Raw genomic sequence first — 22,569 nt, 5'->3', positions numbered from 1 at the left:
TGCATATAGCATTCCAGACATTTCCATAATACATCTCTTACTTTTCTTGTCCATATTATTGACCTTTTAACAATGGACGCTACCAGAGACTAAGTTGTTTTGTTTGTGAATGGCACACAAATTGCAATAAATAAAAAATTAACTATGTTCTAGAAGGAGGTATTAACAAAATTTTCTTGGTGATTAATAAAAGTTTACTAACAATTCACTGTCTTAAACACTGAATAAACTTACTATAGGCAGTTGTGAACCTGCAACAGCTTTCCACTCAACTTCACTCAACTTTGGCATAAAATATGAGGATATGTATGTAGAAGAGATGTGTGAAATACTTTGGATTAAAATTTGATAATAAGCACACTGGAAACAAAATAACTATCATCAGATCTACGTAATGCTAATACCATTTAACGCTGTCTCCAGTCCCAACAACAGTCTCGGTTCAGCAAGAAAGAGAGCCCATGTTTCTTCATATGTGCTGGATCCAGCTGAAGCTACTCTTACAGATACCAAATGTACAAATGTTTACTGATATGTTTCTCCCAGCATTCCAAATAGTCTGACATTTTGTATGGGAGTAAGATCACAAAACAATCCGTGGCCTGACATTTACCATCTACACACTGTGGATTGGTCTTCGACACACTCACTGTATGAAAGGAAGTAACATTAAGGCTTGTCAGACCACTGCCCACACTTCCAGTCAGCCGCTGCGTATTTTCTGTGTCTCTTGGCCCACTGACAATGAGTAGATTTATGTGCCACTGTGAGAAACAGCCTTTCATGAGGCAATCAACTCCAAATGTCAACTGCCTGCAGCCCCATTCACAATCTTTACTCGCAAACTGGTTGAAGTGAACCTACATTCACTGGCAGCAGCAATTCCTCTCAGATCTGAAACTGATTGTCATCATCAAACAGTGGAAAATCCAGGATGGAATAATGACAATTTTATGAAATGGACAGATTGCTACTCACCATATAGCAGAAATGTTGAGTCACAGACAGACACAACAAAACGACTGTGAAACACATAAGCTTTCAACCAAAACACCTTCTTCTGAACCAGACAAAACATACACACACACACACACACACACACACACACACACACACACACACATGCAACTCATACTCACATGAGAACTGTCTCTGGCTGAAGAGAGTTGGGAGGTTTGATGGAGTGCAGGGCAGGGGAAGGCAGTGTAATGCTGGAGTGGGAACAGGAAAGTGGGCAGGTGGGTGAAGACTAGTGACTAACAAAACATGAGGCCAGGAGGGTTATCGGAATGTAGGATACATTGCAAGGTGAGCTCCTACCTATGCAATACAGAAAAGATGGTGTTGATAGGAAGCATCCAGATGGCACATGCTGTGGAGCAGTCACTGAAATGAAGAACATTGTGTTTGGCTGCATACTCAACAACACGAGATTTTCTGAATTACACTCTCCCTGTAATATATCCTACAACATGTGATCAAAATTATCCAGACACCCCCAAAAACAAACATTTTTTTCCAATTAGGTGCATTGTGCTGCCACCTACTGCCAGGTAATCCATATCAGTGACCTCAGTAGTCATTAGACATTATGAGAGAGTAGAGTGGGGCACTCCACAGAACTCACAGACTTCAAACGTGGTCAGGTGATTGGGTGTCACTTGTGTCATACATCTGTAAGCGAGATTTCCACTCTCCTAGACATCCCTAGGTCCACTGTTTCCAATGTGAGAGTGAAGTGGAAATGTGAAGGGACATGTACAGCACAAAAGTGTAAACGACGACCTCATCTGTTGACTGACAGAGACCACCGACAGTTGAAGAGGGTCATAATGTGTAATAGGCAGACATCTATCTGGACCATCACACAGGAATTCCAAATTTCATCAGGATCCACTGCAAGTACTATGACAGTTAGGCAGGAGGTGACAAAACTTGGCAATGGTAAACGCCAAACAATGCCTCGCTCAGTGTAAGGAGGATAAACATTGTATTATTGAACAGTGGTAAAACATTGTGTGCAGTGATGAATCATTGTACACAGGGTGGTGATCTGATGGCAGTGTATGGGTATGGCGATTGCCCAATGAACGTCATTTGCCAGCGTGTGGAGTGCCAACAGTAAAATTCGGAGGCAGTGGTGTTATGGTGTGGTCGTGTTTTTCATGGAGGGGGGCTTGCACCCGTTCTTGTTCTGCATGGCAGTTTCACAGCATAGGCCTTCATTGATGTTTTAAGCGTCTTCTTGCTTCCCACTGTTGAAGAGCAATTTGGGGATGCCAATTGCATCTTTCAACATGATCGAGCACCTGTTCATAATGCACCACCTGCGCTGGAGTGGTTACAAGACAATAACATCCCTGTAATGGACTGACCTGCTCAGAGTCCTGACCTGAATCCTATAGAACACCTTTGGGATATTTTGGAACTTTGACTTCATGCCAGGCCTCACTGACCGACATCATTACCTCTCCTCAGTGCAGCACTCCTTGAAGAATGGGCTGCCATTCCCCAGGAAATCTTCCAGCACCTGATTGAACATATGCCTGCAAGAGTGGAAGCTGTCATCAAGGCTAAGGGTGGGCCAAAATCATATTGAATTCCAGAATTACCTAAGGAGGGCACCATGAACTTGTAAGTTCTTTTTCAGCCAAGTGTACAGATACTTTTGATCACATAGTGTATGTTCCTGTAATCCTCCTGTCTTTCACTCTTCCCTGTTCCCATTCCAATATTACACAGCATTCTATTCCACCAATACACCCATAGCCTTTTTACTTCTCACCTCCTCTGACCATTCTGGTGTCTTCAATCATGAAGTGGTCACAGGTATGTCCTAATACAATAGTCCATGTCTGCCATTCTGTCACACCTTGTGTCAGTGAGTCGACAGGTATGTACAGGACACTTCAGTGCTGTGACTCAGATCAACAGTGGAGGGTCACTCGCGTACTTGCACCATATACACTGGTCCAAGGAGACCAACATTTTTCTTAAGGGGATACCTAATACTTTACTGGTGAGTTAAATTCAGGTGGATGGAGGAAACGAGAGAAGCTGTGCATGGAAAATGCAAAAGTCCCAGGATCAAATCATGGTCGGACAAACAATTCTAATCTGCCAGGAATTCCAAACTGGCACACACTTGAGTGTAGAGTGAAAATTCATTCTGGAAACAATGCTGTAGCCTGTAGCTGAGCCATTTCTATGCAATATTCTCTTGTCTGGGAGTGATAGTCCCACAAGGTATGCATGAGAACTGTGAAGTTTGGAAGGCAGGAGGGAATTACTGACAGAACTAAAGCTGTGAGGCTAGGTTGTGAGCTGTACTTGCGTAGCTGTCAGTAGAGCACTTGATTACCAAAGGTAAAAGTCCCAGGTTTGAGTCTCAGTTCAACACACAGTTTTAATTGGCCAGAAATTTCAGTGCCACCAAGTAGGAATTTGAGGCAAAATGATTAATTTAACAGAAAACAATGACATAATATGATACATTTCATTCATTAGTACGTTCACAAATCATGTCCCATAAGTACTGACATGAAAAAGAGCATATAGAGATGTGGAAGAAGTCATGCTAAAAACTGCAGGGGCTGGTGGAAGAAATTACTAACCATCAGTTTAGAAAGGATTAGTCTGATTACACTATCTGTTTTGTTTCTGAACACACCGCATTCTGCTAGCAAGTTTTCTCATGTGTACTCCAAGAAAGAACTGTCTACTATATGATTTTTTTTTCTTACCACACACTTCTGTAGAATAAATATTTTTTGACCATACTGCAGTTCCTCAGATAATGACAAGTACGCCAGCTATCCTATCAGCAGGTCAGTACACTGAAGGAGAATAAATTTCTTTTATTTCTGTCTATGGTGACAAAATATTTTGGTCCTTAGACTGCTAGACAGTCTCCAGATCCGCGGCAAAACATTGAAAAACCAAAATAACTAGAGGACAGTCTACATCTTAAACCTATAAAATATACCATAATGAAAAGTATTACGCTTATACACGTGGAAAACATGATGAGGCATACCTGTTTTAAACCTCGAGTGGGTGCGCCGTTTCTCATAACACAAGCGGGCGCATGGCACACTTTGCACACATGTATAGAATAGCTTCATTTATATTGCCAAGTTGAGTCATGTGTGAGCAAAATCACAGTTTAATCTTAGTTTATTTAAACAAAGAGAAAATAACTGTTTTATTAAACATTAATGAAATAAATTTTCACTATAGCTCTCTGTTCCCAAGGACAGGTGTTAAAGAGACAGTAATGATGCATTTGAAGCATTAAGCAGTGCAGTTGCATCAGATATCAGTCCACTGCTTATTCGATCACTAATTATCTTGTAGACATCAATGTGGGCTTATGTTGCTAGTTCGTAACTGGAGTCATTTTTTTTAACGGATTGTAAATTTTTTCTCGGCTAACTCACTTTGTATTTTACATTACTGCTGCTCACTGAGACAATGACAACACAATTTATCACTGTGTAACCTGAAGCAATACTGAAAGAATGGTATAGGTTTGCAGTTGTGAAACAAAAATGTAATCACACAAAATCATTTTATTTTTGGTTGGCGCAGTTTATACACAGGCACACCCTTTTGAGGGTTAAAGCATGTCCTAATATAATGAAGCCATAGTGCAATTGTCAAAAAATTAACGCAAAATCAGCTTGGCACTGTCGCATATATTTAAAATATGGTGAAAACTAGGCCACAGTGCTGGCAGAATCATCCTGTTAACAGCACTACCATTCATACCAAACTGAGATATAGTAGCCACAAAATATGTTTGTGTTGTAAGCTTGTTACACGTCACTACTGCGAGCCTACACATATTCGTCAATCGCATAATTGTATAAAATGAAGTAAAATGAAAAATACAGTAGACAAAGTCTATAGTGGTCTTGCAGGGTTTATAAGTTATTGCAGTGATAAAAAAAGTAAAAACAGAAATAAAATTTAATTTTAAAATATTACAAGGGAGGAAGTGGTTAAGTGGCAATATGTGATTCTGAGAAACTCTTGCAGAGATTTTACATAAAAAGCAATAACATATACCAGTTTATGGAGCTAACAAAATAATGAAAGTGATAAAATAACTAGCCCCTGCCTTCACCTCCTGGATCCCTACTCATCACTGTTGATGCCAGTTCCATATACACTAACATCCCTCTTGCCCATGGTCTTGTCACTATTGAACACCACCTCTCCCAATGTCCTCAGACTCCAAACTCACTAATTCACTGTTCATACACCTTACCAATGTTATCTAACACACACCTACCTCTTATCTGAAGGGATGTACAGCAAATCCACCACACAGCCACATGGCATACTCCTATGTCAACCTGTTTATGGGACATATATGACTTACCAAATGAAAGTGCTGGCAGGTCATTTCCTTCATGGAATGTTTCCTTCTATTATAACCATGTTTATGGGACATTTAGAGGAAATACCAAACCTATAAAATACCCAAACCCCTGGTCTCGTTCAAGTTCATCAATGATGTCTTCATTGTCTGGACTCACTGGTAAGTACCTTATCTTCATTCCTTCACAACCTCAACACCTTCTCTCCCATCTGCTTCACCTGGTCCTCCTCTACTCAGTTGACCTCCTCCTCACTGATGGCTCCATCCACATCTCCATCCACATTAAACACACCAACCAGCAACAGCACCTGCATTTCAACAGCTGCCATCCCTTTCACACCAAAAAATTCCTCCCATATAGCCTGACCACTCGGGGACAGCGTATTTGCAGTGACAACTCTCCTGCCCAGAAAGCAGTAGTACTCACAAAGGCCTTCACAGACAGGCACTATCTCCCAGACCTTGTCTGCAAACTGATTTCCGCTGCCATATCCCGACACACCCCCAATCCTCTCAGCACCCCTAAGAACCAGTTACAAAGAAATTGCACCCCTGCTCCCTCTCTTTCATCACCTAATAGCACTCCAGACTGGAACAACTGAACCACATCCTTCATTAACATTTTGTTTATCTATTATCATGCCCTGAAATGATGGATACCCTACCCAGGATCCTTCCCACCCTACTAAAGTGGTGTTCTGTCATCCACAACATTCTAGTCCAGCCCTATGCCACTCCTAGTCCCAGCCCATTGACACAGGAATCATATCACTGTGGAGGACCCAGGTGTAAGACCTGCCCAATCCACCCACCCAACACATCCTGTCCCAGTCTTGTCACAGGCTTATCCTAACCTATCAGAGGCTGGAACACCTGGGAGAGCAGCTATGCCTTATATCAGCTCTGCTGGAATCACTGCATAGCTTTTTAACAGTTTCCTCCCCCTCTTTCCTATCACCTACTCCCAATTCACATCCCCATTCCCATTGTGTGCCTCTCTCTGCCGCTGCGCTCACCAGTCTTTTCATCTTCCCACCCCTCTCCTTTTCCACCCTCTCACAGCTTCTGGGTGCTTTGCCTGGCAGCCTTATCCTACCGTCTTCTCATTCCAACACACTCTGTCAGACAGAGCTCTTCACCCCCCCCCCCTCCTCCCCCACATGCACCCTGCTATCCCTCCCTCATCTCTGTTCCATTCCAGACTGCTGCCTTCATTCAACGCAACAGCCACAGTCGAGCCTGAGTGGCCAGAAATAGTGTTAACATAGGGGTCTGGTGTGCCTGCTTATCTTTTCTGAAAGAGGTTTTGGCCAAAAGCTCAGTGTCTAACAGTCTTCACATTGTTCCTGTCTGAAACTCAATGTGTCATCTTTACAGTGTGTAGCAATCTATCCTTCATAATTGTTGGTAATCCAACCTAGACTTTTTATTGTTTGTTTTGCCCAAGTAAATATGTAATTTCACTAGTCAGCTTCCTCTCCTACTGAAATTACCCACCAGATTCCCATCAGCAAGATCAAATTCATTCTCTCTCTCTAGGCAACATGCTGAATCTGAAACACTTCCACTCAGTCCTTTTGGCACAACCAAGTTTAGATGTCATAAAGAAGAACAAAAGTTTGTAAGCTGAGTTGCTACATTTTGATTCAATTGTATGCCTACCTATCACTCAATGCTTCCACAATATGATGACAGGTCTCCACAGGAAACAGAATGAAGGAGCACACAGTGCTCTCCCAGCTGTTGTCAGTTTTCCAGACTTTGTGGCTGCTACTTCTCACTCAGATGTCTCACAGTTAGCATTATGATGCTGAGTGCATCCCACTGCAATACTCCCAACAAGGAAAAATCATTGATTGAACCTGGGTCCTCCATACAACAGTCAGATAACACTGACCACCCCACTGTGCAGGCAGGCATGAGGAATAATTACGTTTTCTTTTTACATAATTTTTTTTTTTTGTATAAGGCTTTGAAATATTCATGAATGTGATAAACTTTGATGATGAGTGTACAACTTTTTTTTTAAGTTGAGGTAATTACAGCCATTTCAACTGCATCAAACTCAAGTGCATCTTTAGAGAAGTATCATGAAGACAGAAGGAATACTGCCACATGCTGCATGTTGTCCACTGTGGTGTATTGATTGTAGTCAGTGACTGATGATGTTTGGGTTCCCAGTTTTATACCCACCTCCTTTAATATTATTGATCACTTATAATTTGATAAGATAATTTGTGATTTATGGAAAGTTCTGGTATTTACTTACTAAGGAAATATCAGAATTTACTGTAGCATTTTATCTGTGTTTCAAATGGAAGCACACTCTGCAGAGTTAAGAAATTCAGTTGTGTTTGTTCTTTCATGTGGGGGCTAATCATGTTTTCAGAGTGAACTTATAGTTCTTGTTGACAATCCTACTTTCATAGCTGGATTAGATTCTCAACTCTACATAACACAGTTTGGCGGCATTGTCAGGTAAACTCAGGCATTGACATCACCCTGGTTTCAATGAGTTTATGCAAAAGTGTGCACTTCCTCCTTGAGCCAGAACTGCCAAGGTACTGATATATACCAAAGTATCAGAGTCACATGTACTTCAAGATCTAGCAGTGTTTCCTGGAGATGTTGGCCAGGATTCAATGAAATGGTCAAAGGGATTTGCCCATGTCAATAAATAAACTGGTGGGAAGGCATGGTGTGTCTTTCCTATGTTTATTTTTACTTGGACAGTACAATACAGGAGTAATGAGAGAACAACATAAAAATGGGGCATAGTTCAGGAGGAAACTAAGAAACAATTTAGTGACAAATGGCAGCTGGTTCACATATCTGCAGAACACAGTCCAGTACCAGAGAGAGAGAAAATACAGACATACATTGAGGCTATTTTGGTGCTGTCTCCAACAATAAAATTGAATATGACAGAAAGTCACAAAATTTCATACTTAATGAAGGGCATGACAGGAGGTCTATAAGCATTCATTTTGAAAGATGTCACCACCAAGAAGGAATTCATTAAATGGCGCCAGGTTATCAAAACAACGCATGAGAAAAGAGTAGGCCAAAATATGTATGACAAACTTATGAATGTTGAACTGAAGTGAGCCATGGGAGACGATTATGATGTTGCTTTTTTAAGATGGCAAATAGTAAGAGATGAGATATGAGAGTTTTTTACTTCTTTTAATGTTGATCCAGGTGGCTGGAAGCAGCAGCACTGAATATCAAGCCCAGAAAGGAGAAGGTTGCATCAGTAATTCAAGAAGTGGTTCTTAGATCATTGACACTGATCTCAACAAGACAACCAACAATGAAGGACAGAGTTGGAAACCCCAAACTTATGCCACAACTATTGAAGAATATCTGAGATTGCTGATGACACACATACAACTGGCTCTCTCACCAGTTTAATCACTGAGCAGGAAAAAAAAGAAAAAAAAAAAAAAACATTTCTACTTTCCAGCTGCCAATAGGTCACAGCTTGACAGGGAAAACAGTGGCGAGTGGTGGGCAACCTGCATCAATTTTTGGGCACATTCAAGTCGAAATTGGTGACAAAGTATACCAGATCACCAATTTGAAACACCATATCAACACTGGGGCCATTCCCCCATTAATAAACCCTTAATTAAGTATCTCAATTTGAACAAGAGTAATTCAGAAGGAAATGGGGAAGATGCCTTGGACCACTGGAAAGCCCTTGATTCTCCTGTACATTCTTCATGAATAACAAAGATGGCATGTGGCATTTCTGCATCCATTACCAGTGGCTTACCACATCTCCAAAAATAGTGTATACCCATTGCCAGAAAATGATGTCACCTTGGACTGTCTGAAGGAAGCAAAGAATTTCCCCACTGAGTGTATACAGACTGGCTAGTGGCAGATTGAGGTTGACCCAGGAAAGACCACTTTTATAACGTGATGATCTCTACAAGTCCAAAGTTGTGCCGTCATTGAACATGTGATATAAGATCAGCTTTGACATCTTAGATGGACGTTACTAATTGGATAATCTTGTTTTTTCTTGAAGACAACTGAATTGCACCTAAGCTGTTCAACATCTGTGCTGAAATGTTTCCTATGTACAGGCCTTCACCTGAATTTGAGAAAGTATCTTTTTGGACACAGCAAATACATATCTTGGGACACCTATTCAATGAAAATGAAGTCTAACCTAATGCAGAAAAAGTAAGAGGCATAAAAAAATTTCCAATTCCTCTGTGCATCTATGCCATGAGAGGTTCCCTAAGAATATTCTACTACTATGGCCCCTTCATAAAGGATTTCAACTGCAAGGCATAACTACAACCAAAACTACTGCAAAGAGATGCCAAATTTTCTTACAGTAAGGAGTAAAAAATCTTTATGTATCCTTAAGGAGTCACTAACATCTTCATCAGTCCTGGTATTTTTTTGTGAGAATGCCAAAATGAAACTACACATTGATGCTAGTGATTACAGGACCTACCTCTTCATCTACATCTACACTCTGCAAATCACCATGAGGTGCATGTCAGAGGGTACATCCCATTGTACCAGTTATTAGGGTTTCTTCCCATTCCAGTCACTTATGGAGCACGGAAAGAATGTTTGTTTGAATGCCTCTGTGCTTGAAATAATTATTCCAATCTCTTCCTCACGGTCTCTACGTGACCAGTACAATGGATGGATGATATCCCATTTATCATTACACTAACAAAACTGCAGCACAAGAAATGGAAGGTGAATAATTACTCAGGACCTTAGAGAAGGAGGTAACTGTCCAAAGAGAATTCAGACAAATAGGTGGAAAATTATATGAAAAGAAATATGACCCAATAGGATGGAAATGATTACTCATCGGCCCAGCCCATTCACAACCAGCTACACTACCACTGAATGCAGATGGTGAAGAGAGAGACTGAAATGTGATACAGCATTGTTTAATATACAACACAACAAACAAGGACATAAGATGGACAACAACAAAAGCAAAATGAGGAATGAGGATAATGGAATGTAGTCGAATTAAATCGGGCGATGCTGCAGGAATTAGATTAGGAAATGAGATGCTTAAAGTAGTAAATGAGTTTTGCTATTTGGGGAGCAAAATAACTGATGATGGTCGAAGTAGAGAGAATATAAAATGTAGACTGACAATGGCAAGGGAAGCGTTTCTGAAGAAGAGAAATTTGTTTACATCGAGTATAGATTTAAGGGTCAGGAAGTCGTTTCTGAAAGTATTTGTATGGAGTGTAGCCATGTATGGAAGTGAAAAATGGATGATAAATAGTTTAGACAAGAAGAGAATAGAAACTTTTGAAATGTGGTGCTACAGAAGAATGCTGAAGATTAGAAGGGTAGATCACATAACTAATGAGGAAATATTGAATAGAACTGGAGAGAAGAGAAATTTGTGGCACAACTTGACTAGAAGAAGGGATTGGTTGGTAGGGCATATTCTGAGGCATCAAGGGATCACTAATTTAGTATTGGAGGGTGGCATGGAGGGTAAAAATCGTAGATAGAGACCAAGAGATGAATACAATAAACAGATTCAGAAGGATGTAGGTTGCAGTAAGTACTGGGAGATGAAGAACCTTGCCAGAAGTGAAATCCAAAACAATGGGTCACTGTTTTGTGAGGAGTGGGAATAGTGCTGCATGCTGCACATCATAGGACAGTATAATAACTGGCTGCTGACATGTAGATCACCACTATGATTCCCACCACCATGAATCGTTTATCAGTTAAGATTTGTAATTTCTGGGACTGACTAAATTATGGAATACTAGAATTTTCTATAACATTCTATAAATACATAAACACAAACACTCTCAGCTAAGGAACACATTTTATCTACATCTGTACTTTTGTACTCATATGTGCTTAATGTATGTGCTTTCAGTTTGAAGCGTTATTTATTGATGACATCTCTGCTGATGCAACTGTTACTTAATTCTGGATTCTATATGATGATATTTTTTATAATCTCATGAAACTTGATATTTATGATGCACTCTATTTTAAATAGAAAATGATAAATGGGTTTCAATTTCCCCAATACTTTTTAAAATTTCCTCATTTCTCAATTACGGTAGATGAAAAGTTGTCAAAATGAATATCTTAACTAGCAGCAGGAGACAGCACCACAACTCTCCAGTATATTAACCTAACTATGTACCATGCTCTTAGATATGGGTTAGACACACAGAATGAATGGATTATAGCTGAACATTTACTACAAGCCACAACAGTGTTTAAAATGGGATCTCTGCTGTAAGGGGCACTTCACAAGCAACTGCACAATAAGTGCACTCTTCATGTGCCACAGAAATTCCTCCTTAGGCTAAAAATGTGCTAGTTGTTCATAGAAGGAGCATCAATTGACCATAACACAGACAGCAGTGCTTGCTCAAGGCAGACTGAAATATATGCAACCTACATTTTCAGTTCATTAGAATTCCATCCACAGTATTTTGCAACACTTTTATTGTAACATCGCTGTTGATGGAAATTGGATGCCAAGAGGTAAATAAAGTTGGAATGAAGTCATGTCAAGCAGAGACAGGCAGAGTTAGTAACTGTGATGTTGCCATCTTAATAACAGACATGGCATGCACACTTGCGCCATTGAGTTCAGAAAAGAGGGTCCCCCTAAACAGGCCAGGTTGTGCTTTACACACCAGCTTGAAACTGCATGCAATATTGTGTGGGCAAGACTCAGTATCAAGGATGGACATAAACTTGAAATCAGATATTTCTACTGACTGCCAGACTCACCTCTAGATGTAACAGAAAACCTTAGAAAAAGACCTAAATTCACTAGTATATAAGTTCCCCAGTTGTATTATAATTGGATAAGACTTAACTCATCACACAACCAATTAGAAAATTTACACTTTTTTAAGTCAAGGGCATGAGAAGATGTCCTGCAAAACATTACTGAATGCATTCTCTGAGAAGTACCTAGAACAGATTGTTCAGAAGTGGACTCATGATAGAAATAGATTGGATGTAATAGAAACAAATAGGTCTGACCTCTTTGAGGACGTCCACATAAAAACTGGCATCTGCGACCATGAGACAGTTGTAGCAACAATGATTACCAATGTACAAATGGCAATACAAACAAGTAGAAGGATTCACATGTTCAGGAAACTAGATAAAGAGACAGTCCAGTAGTATCTCAATACAGAATTTGAGACATTAAGATCTGGAGAGGAGCATTTAGAAGAACTGGGGCTCAGGTTAAAAAGTTGACCATGCACTTGACAGATCTGCACCTTGTAGAATAATTCATGATAGGAGAGACCCACTGTGGTATACAATCATTGTAATTAAACATTTAAAGAAACACAGACTACCGTATAATGGGTGTAAAACAAAGCATCGGGCTAGAGACAGGGAGATGATAAATGAAATTTTTTGGCTGATTATAGCACAATGCTTGAAGTCTTCAGTAACTGCCATATCATAATATAATCACATGCTCTCTCACAAAAACAAAAGAAATGCTGATCATATGTACAGGCTTCAATGATATCAAAGTTAGGGTCCAGACACTTACAGTTGAGGTTGCTACTGAAATTGAGCACCTCAAACTGAAAGCAGAAATGCTGAATTTTATTTTCAAATGTTTCTTTACAAATGAAAATCCAGCAATATTGGTACAATTTAATCCTCACACCACTGCAAAGATGAGTTACATAGATATTAGTGCCAGTAGCATTGAGAAACAGCTGGAAATGCTGAACTGAGCAAAGCTCCAGGTCTTAATGGAATCCCTATTGGATTATACACTGACTCTGCAGCTGAGTTGGTCTCTCTTTTAGCTATAATCTACCATAGATCCTTTGAAGAATAAACTGTGCCCAGTTGGAAGAAAGTACAGGTCACAGCCATCTGCAAGAAGGGAAGCAGAAGTGATCCACAAAAGAGTGATCCACAAAACTACCATTCAGTATTTTTGCCATCCACTTGTTGCAGCATCGTAGAACATATTCTGAGCCAAATATAAATAGGAGTGAAGTATCTCAAACAGGGTGACATCTTCATGCCAGCCTGTGTGGACTCCAAAAACTCTGATCACAGGAAAATCAATTCACACTTTTCTCACACGAGATCCTGAAAGCTTGTCATTTCTCAATTTCTGAAAAGCATTAGACTCAGTACCACATCTATGTTTATTATCAAAACTGTGATTATTTGGAGTGTGAAATGAAATTTGTTAATGAACTGAGGATTTTTTGGTAAGAGGGTGCAGCACGTTATCTTGAATGGAGAACCATCGACAGATTTAGAAGTAAATTTGGTTGTGCTTCAGCAGGTTGTGAAAGGGTCCTTGCTTTTGATGTTGCATATTAATTAGATTAGAATATTATGAAATGGATGGAATGCTACTCTTTGTATAAGGAGATGTTGAGTTGCAGGCAGGCACAACAAAAAGACTGCTATATGTTTGAGCTTTCGGCCAACAGACCTCCTTCTAAAGTAGAAAACACACATACATTCACATGAAACAACTTACACACATGTGACCACTGGCTCTCACTGCTGACACTGAATTGTGTACAGCTACTGAGCCTGATGGGAAAAGCAATCTGGTTGTGGCGGTAAAAAAAGGCTGGGATGGGGGAGGGGAAGTATAGTTGGAAAGGGGTGGGGGAACGTGTAGTTCTCCTTGTGGGAGCATGCAGGGAATGGTGAGGTCAGGGTAGGGCTGCCAGTTGCAGTCAGCAGCTTTGAGGGGGGGGGGGGGGTCAGAAGAGGAGGGGAAAAAGACTAGCAGGTTCATTGGTGGAATAGAAGGCTGTGAAGTGTTGGAGTGGGACCAGGAAGGGGATAGGTAGGTGACGGACAGGGACTAGTGAAAGTTATGGCCAGGGTGAGAGGGGGATATGGCAACGTAGAATATATTGTGTAGAGAGTTCCCACCTGCACAATGCAGAAAAGATGATGTTGGTAGGAAGGACTCAGTGCAGGCTGTGAAGCACTCAATGAAGTATAGCACATTGTTCAGGCAGCATGTTCAGCAACTGAATTCCCTGAGTTTTTCCTGATCTCTCTAGGTAAAATGTGATTCCCTGAGAACTGCAGGTTTTCCAGAAGAATCGCCATCCTGGGAGTACACCACCTGAGTCCCCAAAACACTCCTGAATCAAAACTGAAAGTCTCCAATGTTCTCCTCACACTCATGGTATATTTTTGAATGTAGTATTTTAAGGAATAAATGAGGACATGACTCACCATTCTGCAGTCATCGTGGCACAATGCTCTGGGATGTTTCAGAAGTGGTACAAACATTGGTATAATTCCATTTTGAGTGCTATTGTTGAATAAACCAACCAACATGGAAAGAGATTGTTTATCCTTGAGCAGCTTTAGTATGTCAAAGTGTATTTCACCAGGACATGGAGCCTTCCCAATATTTGATATTGTTATGGGATGTTGCAAATCTGTTCTTGTGCTACATATCATCATTCTCTCAGATGCCATGACTAATATAATCTGTTGCCCCAGAAGTGATTTTCAATGTTTTCCTTCCAGTCACCCAGTTTCTCTTTAGTACTAGGGAGGATGTTGTTATCTTTGTTTGTGGGCCCACTTCCTCTGCTGCTGTGTCACTGTTACTTGCTTTACTTTCTTGTACATGTTGAAGGAGACATGCTTTGTGTTCAGTTCTTATACAGGGTGATTAAAAAAGAATACCACAACTTTAGGAATTTAAAACTCTGCAACGACAAAAGGCAGAGCTAAGCACTATCTGTCGGCGAATTAAGGGAGCTATAAAGTTTCATTTAGTTGTACATTTGTTCGCTTGAGGCGCTGTTGACTAGGAGTCAGCGTCAGTTGATGCTAAGATGGCGACCGCCCAACAGAAAGCTTTTTGTGTTATTGAGTACGGCAGAAGTGAATCGACGACAGTTGTTCAGCCTGCATTTCGAACGAAGTATGGTGTTAAACCTCCTGATAGGTGGTGTATTAAACGTTGGTATAAACAGTTTACAGAGAATGGGTGTTTGTGCAAAGGGAAAAGTTCTGGACAGCCGAGAACGAGTATCTGGAGATGTTAGAGAATTGGCTGTTCCCTCAGCTCGAACAAGAAGCACAACAATTCATATTTGAGCAGGATGGAGCGCCACCACATTGGCACTTATCTGTCCGTAACTACCTGAACGTCAGCTACCCGAGGCGATGGATCGGCCGCCAGGCACTTCATCACTTCATCACTGGCCTCCAAGAAGCCCTGATCTTAACCCCTGCGATTTTTTCTTATGGGGGTATGTTAAGGATATGGTGTTTCGGCCACCTCTCCCAGCCACCATTGATGATTTGAAACGAGAAATAACAGCAGCTATCCAAACTGTTACGCCTGATATGCTACAGAGAGGGTGGAACGAGTTGGAGTATCGGGTTGATATTGCTCGAGTGTCTGGAGGGGGCCATATTGAACATCTCTGAACTTGTTTTTGAGTGAAAAAAAACCTTTTTAAATACTCTTTGTAATGATGTATAACAGAAGGTTATATTATGTTTCTTTCATTAAATACACATTTTTAAAGTTGTGGTATTCTTTTTGAATCACCCTGTATTTTGCTACATGCCTTTGTATGATGTTGTTCCTTTTCATATGTACTTGCTTCTGTATTACTTTCTGCTATTCTCTGTGCATTATCAGGTCTTTACTTTTGAAGGATCTTCTGTGACTGGTCAGTTGTAGAATTTCATCTGTCATCCCAGGCTAACATTTCTTGCTCTCAATGTCCTTTAGTTTTTCTTTGCTCACTTCATTCACTACAGATTTGACTTGGTACCGGATTTGGAGTTTATGGAACACAATTTGAGTACTTCTATCCACTGGTGGCAGTTTTTCATCTTCATATTCATTGTGCATATCAAAAGACTAAGATCAGAGTTAATATCAGCATCAGGATATGCCTTCAACTTCTTAAAGAAATTCTGAATCATTTATTTACAAGGACATAGCCAATTTGATTCCTGATATTTTTGTTGGTGTTTGAAGTCCATATGTAGAGATGATATGGAGGTAACTGCACATGAGTGTTGGCTGTTATGAACTCTTCCTCCTACCATAGATGCACCAGCTGATCACATCAGTCATTGATAGTCCCTAAAACAGAATTGCCTACTATATCAGGGCACCAGCTGTGGACTACCTCAACAGTGGAATCACCTATCAGTATGGTAATCTCAGTTGATTTGTTAAAAGACATGACTTGTGTGCAAAAAGATCTGATAAAGACATTGATGCATCACAAGTTGGGCTACATATCTGTATAACAACCAGCAGAATGGGTTTTGGACTGAACTGTACAAATATTACTGTATTGGATGCAGATACAAATTTCTTGACAGTTGCATTGATAACTGGACTTGCTTGAAATGGTGTGGATCATTGTTGCCTGTGTAATATACTTGGGCCTAGTATTGCAAGTATACTGCTACATGAGATATCTTCCAACAGTACTACAAGTTATTTGTTTAATCTTATTGTCCACATTTTTTTAAATTTCAAGATGGAAGTTTACATTACACTTTTTTCTTTATTTCTTGAGTGATGGTATGTGATGGCATAATAATAGCAATAATAATAATAATAATATGATGATGATGATGATGACACATCATTCTTATTTTGCAGGGAAAACGTCCACTAAAGAAGAAATTCTTCAATGCAATCATGTTAGAACAGAACAGTTTGCTGGAACTGATGCTACAAACAACATTTAGAACAGATGCCTTTTACGGAAATGGTGGGTGTCTTTGTGCGTTGAACTTTGTTTTGGCTTTGTTCTTACTTGTTATGATGTCAAGAATTTTGATCATTCAGTTTAGTATTCAACATAATGAGTCACATAGAATGAATTAGCACATAATGGCCTGCAGCTACAAAGAGAGTATGGCACAACTATTTAAATTTTACAAATAGTGCTTCTTGTTTAACTAATCTTAACTCTACAGTAAGTACTGCTCTGATGAACTATACAATGTGTGTAATGTTGATGCATGCACACACACACACACACACACACACACACACACACACACACACACACACACAAATGAATGCATTGTCATAGCACTACACCCAGCAGCCCCACTGGGGTATGGAGTTGCATCAGGTTAAGTGGTTGAGTGGAGCAACATGAGTGGGAAGGATATGAGATACCAGAAATGTGGCACAAGTAAGCTCTCCTGGTGAAGTTGGGGGAGGTTATGTGTGGTACGTGATGAAATAAGATGCATGGGTCAGTAGTGGCAAGGGGGGGGGGGGGGGGGGGGAGTGCAAGATAAAATAGAGGAGGGTAGCTATGGTAAGAGCTGTGTGGTTTTAGATTTATGAGTAAAATGATCGAATTAGAGAGAAGTAACTGAAAGAAGATGATATGATGGGAAGGATCCCATTCACATGGTACTGGTTCTTAAGCAATAATTGAAGTCAAGCAGGTTGTTCTCATTTTTCCCACATACATGATTCAATGCGGCAAAGTTGTTATTGAGGAAAAGGGGGGGAGGGGGGGGAGGGAGTTGACCCAGTGATACAGATGGCACAAGTTGTAGAGCACTAAAGCACTGAAGTTGAGTATGTTGTGCTCAGTATCATACTCTGCCACTGTGTGGTCAACTCTGCTCTCTGGTAAAATTTGGCAGTGTCTATTCATTCTGGTGGACAGCTGTTTGAAGGTAATCCATGCATAAAAGGCTGTGCAAAAGTTATATTTGGACTGGTATGTGAAATGAGCACTTTCACAGCTGGTCCTATGTCTGATTGGGTGGAGTACGCTTATGACTGGACTGGAATTGGATGTACAGGGTGGATGCATAGGGCACACCTGAATTTTACACACTGATCCATGTGGCATGAGTATGTATGGCACAGGAACGTGCTAGGATATTTTGTAGATCACACAGGCAGTGAGATATCTCTTTGGGACAGGTAGTAAGGATTTTTCATAGTAAGTTCCTCATTTAAGGACATCAAACAATGGAAAATCCAGGATGGAATGTAACAATACCAGAGAAAGGAAGCTGCTACTCACCATATAGCGGAGATGCTGAGTCGCAATAGGCACAATAAAAAGGTTCACACAGTCATAGCTTTTGGCCATTAAGGCCTTTGTCAGCAATAGACACACATACACACAGGCACACACACCCTCACTTAAACACAACTTGCACACATGTCTGCAGTCTCAGAGAGCTGGAACTACACTGTGAGCAGCAGCACCAGTGCATGATGGGAGTGGCGACTGGGTGGGGGTAAGGAGGAGGTTGGGGCGGGGAGGGGTAGGGATAGTATGGTGGGAGTGGCGGACAGTGAAGTGTTGCAGTTTAGACGGAGGGCAGGAGAGAAAGTGCGGAGGGGGAAAGGGGCATTCCCCTTGTAACTCAGTACCATCCAGGACTGGAGCAACTGAATTACATTCTTTTCCAGGGTTTCGATTACCTCTCGTCGTGCCCAGAAATGAGAAATGTCCTACCCACTATCCTTCCGACCCCTCCTACTGTGATATTCCCCCATCCACCAAACCTACACAATATACTCGTCCATCCTTACACAACCCCTGCTCCCAATCCCTTACCTCATGGCTCATACCCCTGTAATAGACCTAGATGCAAGACCTATCCCATACATCCTCCTACCACCACCTACTCCAATCTGGTCACTGGCATCACCTATCCCATCAAAAACAGGGCTACCTGTGAAACCAGTCATGTGATTTACATGCTAAGCTGCAACCACTGTGCTGCATTCTATGTAGGCATGACAACCAACAAGCTGTCTGTCTGCATGAATGGCCACCGACAAACTGTGGCCAAAAAACAAGTGGATCACTCTGTTGCTGAACACTCTGCCAAACATGATACCCCTCATCTGAATGACTGCTTCACAGCCTGTTCCATATGGATCCTTCCCACCAACACCAGTTTTTCTGAATTGCGCAGGTGGGAACTTTCCCTGGCATACATCCTACATTCCTGTAATCCTTCTGGCCTCAACCTTCGTTAGTCACTATGCTCACCCAGCCAGCCCCCTCCCTGTTCCCATTCCACCACTACACAGCCATCATTTCACCGCCACACCCAGTCTTTTAATTTCTTTTTATTTCTCTCCTTTCCGCTACTTGCCCCTTTCCCCCTCCACACCTTCTCTCCTGCTCTCTGTCGAAACTGCAACACTTCACTGTCTGCCACTCCCACCATACTATCCCTCCCCCTCCCCGCCCCAGCCTCCTCCTTACCCCACCCACTCCACACTCCCATAGTGCTCTGGTGCTGCTGCTTGCAGTGTAGTTTCAGCTCTCTGAGACTGCAGACATGTGCGCAAGTTGAGTTTGCGTGATTGTGTGTGTGCATGCATGTATGTGTGTCTATTGCTGACAAAGGCTTTAATAGCCGAAAGCTATGACTGTGTGAAACCTTTTATTATGCCTATCGCGACTCAGCATCTCCGCTATATGGTGAGTAGCAACTTTCCTTCTCTGGTATGAGAGACATGATAGAGAGGTAGTCAGAGTCCTTGTGGAGGACATGATGAGCTATTGTAGTCCAGCCTGGTACTGAATATGTAAGCTGCCCCTTTGTAGCAGGTTGGTGGGGGTGGCTGGAGCATTAGGAGTATTTTTGGATATGACACTTTCCCTGATATCAAGCTACTGAAATAATAACAAAAGCAATCAATGTTTGACAATATAATGTAATTGGATAGATAAAGAAATCTACTCGGAAGTGGTAACAAGAGAATACACATACAAAAAAAAAAAAAAATAAATAAATAAGGTTTTACGTGAGCAAGCTTTCAGAGTTAGCGGCTCCTTCTTCCGGCAGATGGTTGAAGGGGAAGGAAGGGGGTTCTGAATGACTTTTCCAAACTCTACCCCTTTTCCTAAACCTCTCCAGTCCTTCTCCTTCATACCTCTGCCTTTCCCTTCAACCTTTCTGCCAGAATAAGGAACCTCCGGCTATGAAAGCTTGCATATATAAAATCTGTTTTTATATGTTTGTTCTCTTGCTGCCACTTGGTGAGTAGATTTTTTTATCTATCCAGTTACCTTAAACTACTGAATATGATTCACATGCAGCAATAGTGACACACAATCAGAGGACTTGCACTCGAGAGACAAAAATATATTAAACTGTTAATGTAGTATTTTAATCAATTTGAAGATAAAGTTTTTCAAGAGATCTGCAACCATTGTACAACTCTGTTCTGATCATCAACATTTTTGATTAGTCAGTCACCATACATTACACATTTTGGATCATCTCCATCACCAGACCTAAAGTGAAAACAACAGCAAAGAGTGAAAATATAACTTAATCCACATTGTGACACAATAGAAACAGCACAAGACTTTTTAGCATGTTTTCTGTTTGTTATATCTGACTTCAAAACTCACTAATTGCTGATGTTTTTGCCCCAGATGAGACTCACCAGAAATGCATAATGCATGAGGATTGATTAATAAATAATTTTTGTATTGAAACTTCCTGGCAGATTAAATCTCATTCTGGAATTTTTGTATTCCTAATAAAAAAAGGTTACCAGTAGCATTGTAACTTATATTATCGCCTCTCAACATAGATATAATATAACTTGCATTAGAGATTACTGTGCAATTTAATGAAAACTGTGCCACATATTTTTCCAACTTTAGATGATAATTATTATAAATCTCATATCATTTCTTATTTCATATTTTTGTTTCCTTTTTAAAAATGGACTAGATTGCTTGTGCTCAATTCATTGATAAGTGAGTGGTTACCAAGCCAGCCAACTGCAACACAAATGAGATGCCCTACATCTCATGTGGCAGCTTGAGAAGCTACCAGAAGCTCTAGTTCAGCAATGCCATCTTTGATGGCTGGGAGAGTGTTTTGCTAATAAAGTCCTTCACCACACTGATGTGAACTAACATCTTAGCCAGAGGATTAAACAGCAGTCAATCAACAACACATGATCTATCCTTTATCCTTTACAAAATGATCATGGGAAAGCCAGTGACTATGCATATAAGGTTCTCTCTCATAAACAAAATGAATTTCTAATATCAGTAATTCCTCTGATGAGTCACCCCTTCGAGTGAAGGGGTGACTGTGTCTCTGGCATGTTCGTGAAACTGTGGTGGTTTCATCAAATCCACACATAAATATTGTGCTGATTAATGTTCCCACATGTGTGGAAGTTTTCTTCATCAGAAAAACCAACATTTCCATGGAAAATTTGTGGTGAACCTGCAAGTCATTTTGCTTCAATACTTTGATGATTTGAAATCTGTATGCAAGCAAGAAAATCTGTTTAAGCAACACCGTGTCTACTATTTACTGGTAGATGTTTTGCTCTTGTGATTCTTGGTGAAATGACTTTGATGGACTTCTTTGTAACCTGTCTCTTATCTCCATTATCATTTCTTCAGATGTGCATTTTCTGCCAGAACCTGACTGACTGTTTACATTATTTGTGTCTAGGAACCTGTCATAACAAGCCCTAATCTTCTTAGTGTCAGATGGCTTCCTTTAAATTTACAGTGAAAATTTCTTTGGACAGCAATGAATGATTGCATTTCTTCTCACCATACCACACATTTGGCTCTCTTGTGAGGTGTAATCATTTATGGTAATTATTCAGCACCTAAAAAAAGAAAAGTAAGACAAAAGGAATAGTTCAGAAAAAAAGTTACAGAAAACTTTTTGAGTTGCTTTGCGTGATACTACAAAGCAAAGTACCTATGTCTCATATTTCGTTTTGTTTCTTTTTTTTAATTGCATTTGGAAATCAGGGAGTTTCATGTGGACCATTATGCTAATAATCTGCCCACAGCGGACAATAAAGAGATACTTAACTATGCAGATGACAACAATTGTTAACTGGGCACCCAATGAGAATGATCTGATTTCTACCTTGGCTAGAAGTGTTGCTTCCAAAATAATTGCCTTAGTAAAACAGGTCTAATAGACTTTCAATTACACCACAAACCTGATGGAGTGCAATGGAATGTTGTGTCTGATGATAACACAGAAATAAAATTGAATGATAAAACTGCCTTCCTTGGGGTAATGTTAGACAGGTGTCTCTCCTGTGAACATCACAACCGTTCTTTTGTGCCAAAAATTAATTGCATCAATTTATGCAATGAGACCAGCATCACAATCAAGTTCTGAACTGTAAGCAA

At 40.5% G+C, this 22,569-nt stretch overlaps 1 long non-coding RNA gene across 1 annotated transcript in view; it reads left to right on the top strand.

Moving 5' to 3' along the window:
- Nucleotides 1-22,569, top strand: part of LOC126176728 (uncharacterized) — a 43,167-nt gene that overhangs the window by 14,814 nt on the left and 5,784 nt on the right. The window contains exon 2 of the long non-coding RNA XR_007535650.1: nucleotides 17,037-17,148. This is a non-coding gene — a long non-coding RNA (uncharacterized LOC126176728). The remainder of the gene's footprint in view (nucleotides 1-17,036; nucleotides 17,149-22,569) is intronic.

Source organism: Schistocerca cancellata, chromosome 3, assembly GCF_023864275.1.
Source record: "Schistocerca cancellata isolate TAMUIC-IGC-003103 chromosome 3, iqSchCanc2.1, whole genome shotgun sequence".
Taxonomy (NCBI): Eukaryota; Metazoa; Arthropoda; class Insecta; order Orthoptera; family Acrididae; genus Schistocerca; species Schistocerca cancellata.
This window is presented reverse-complemented; position numbering and strand designations above follow the sequence as displayed.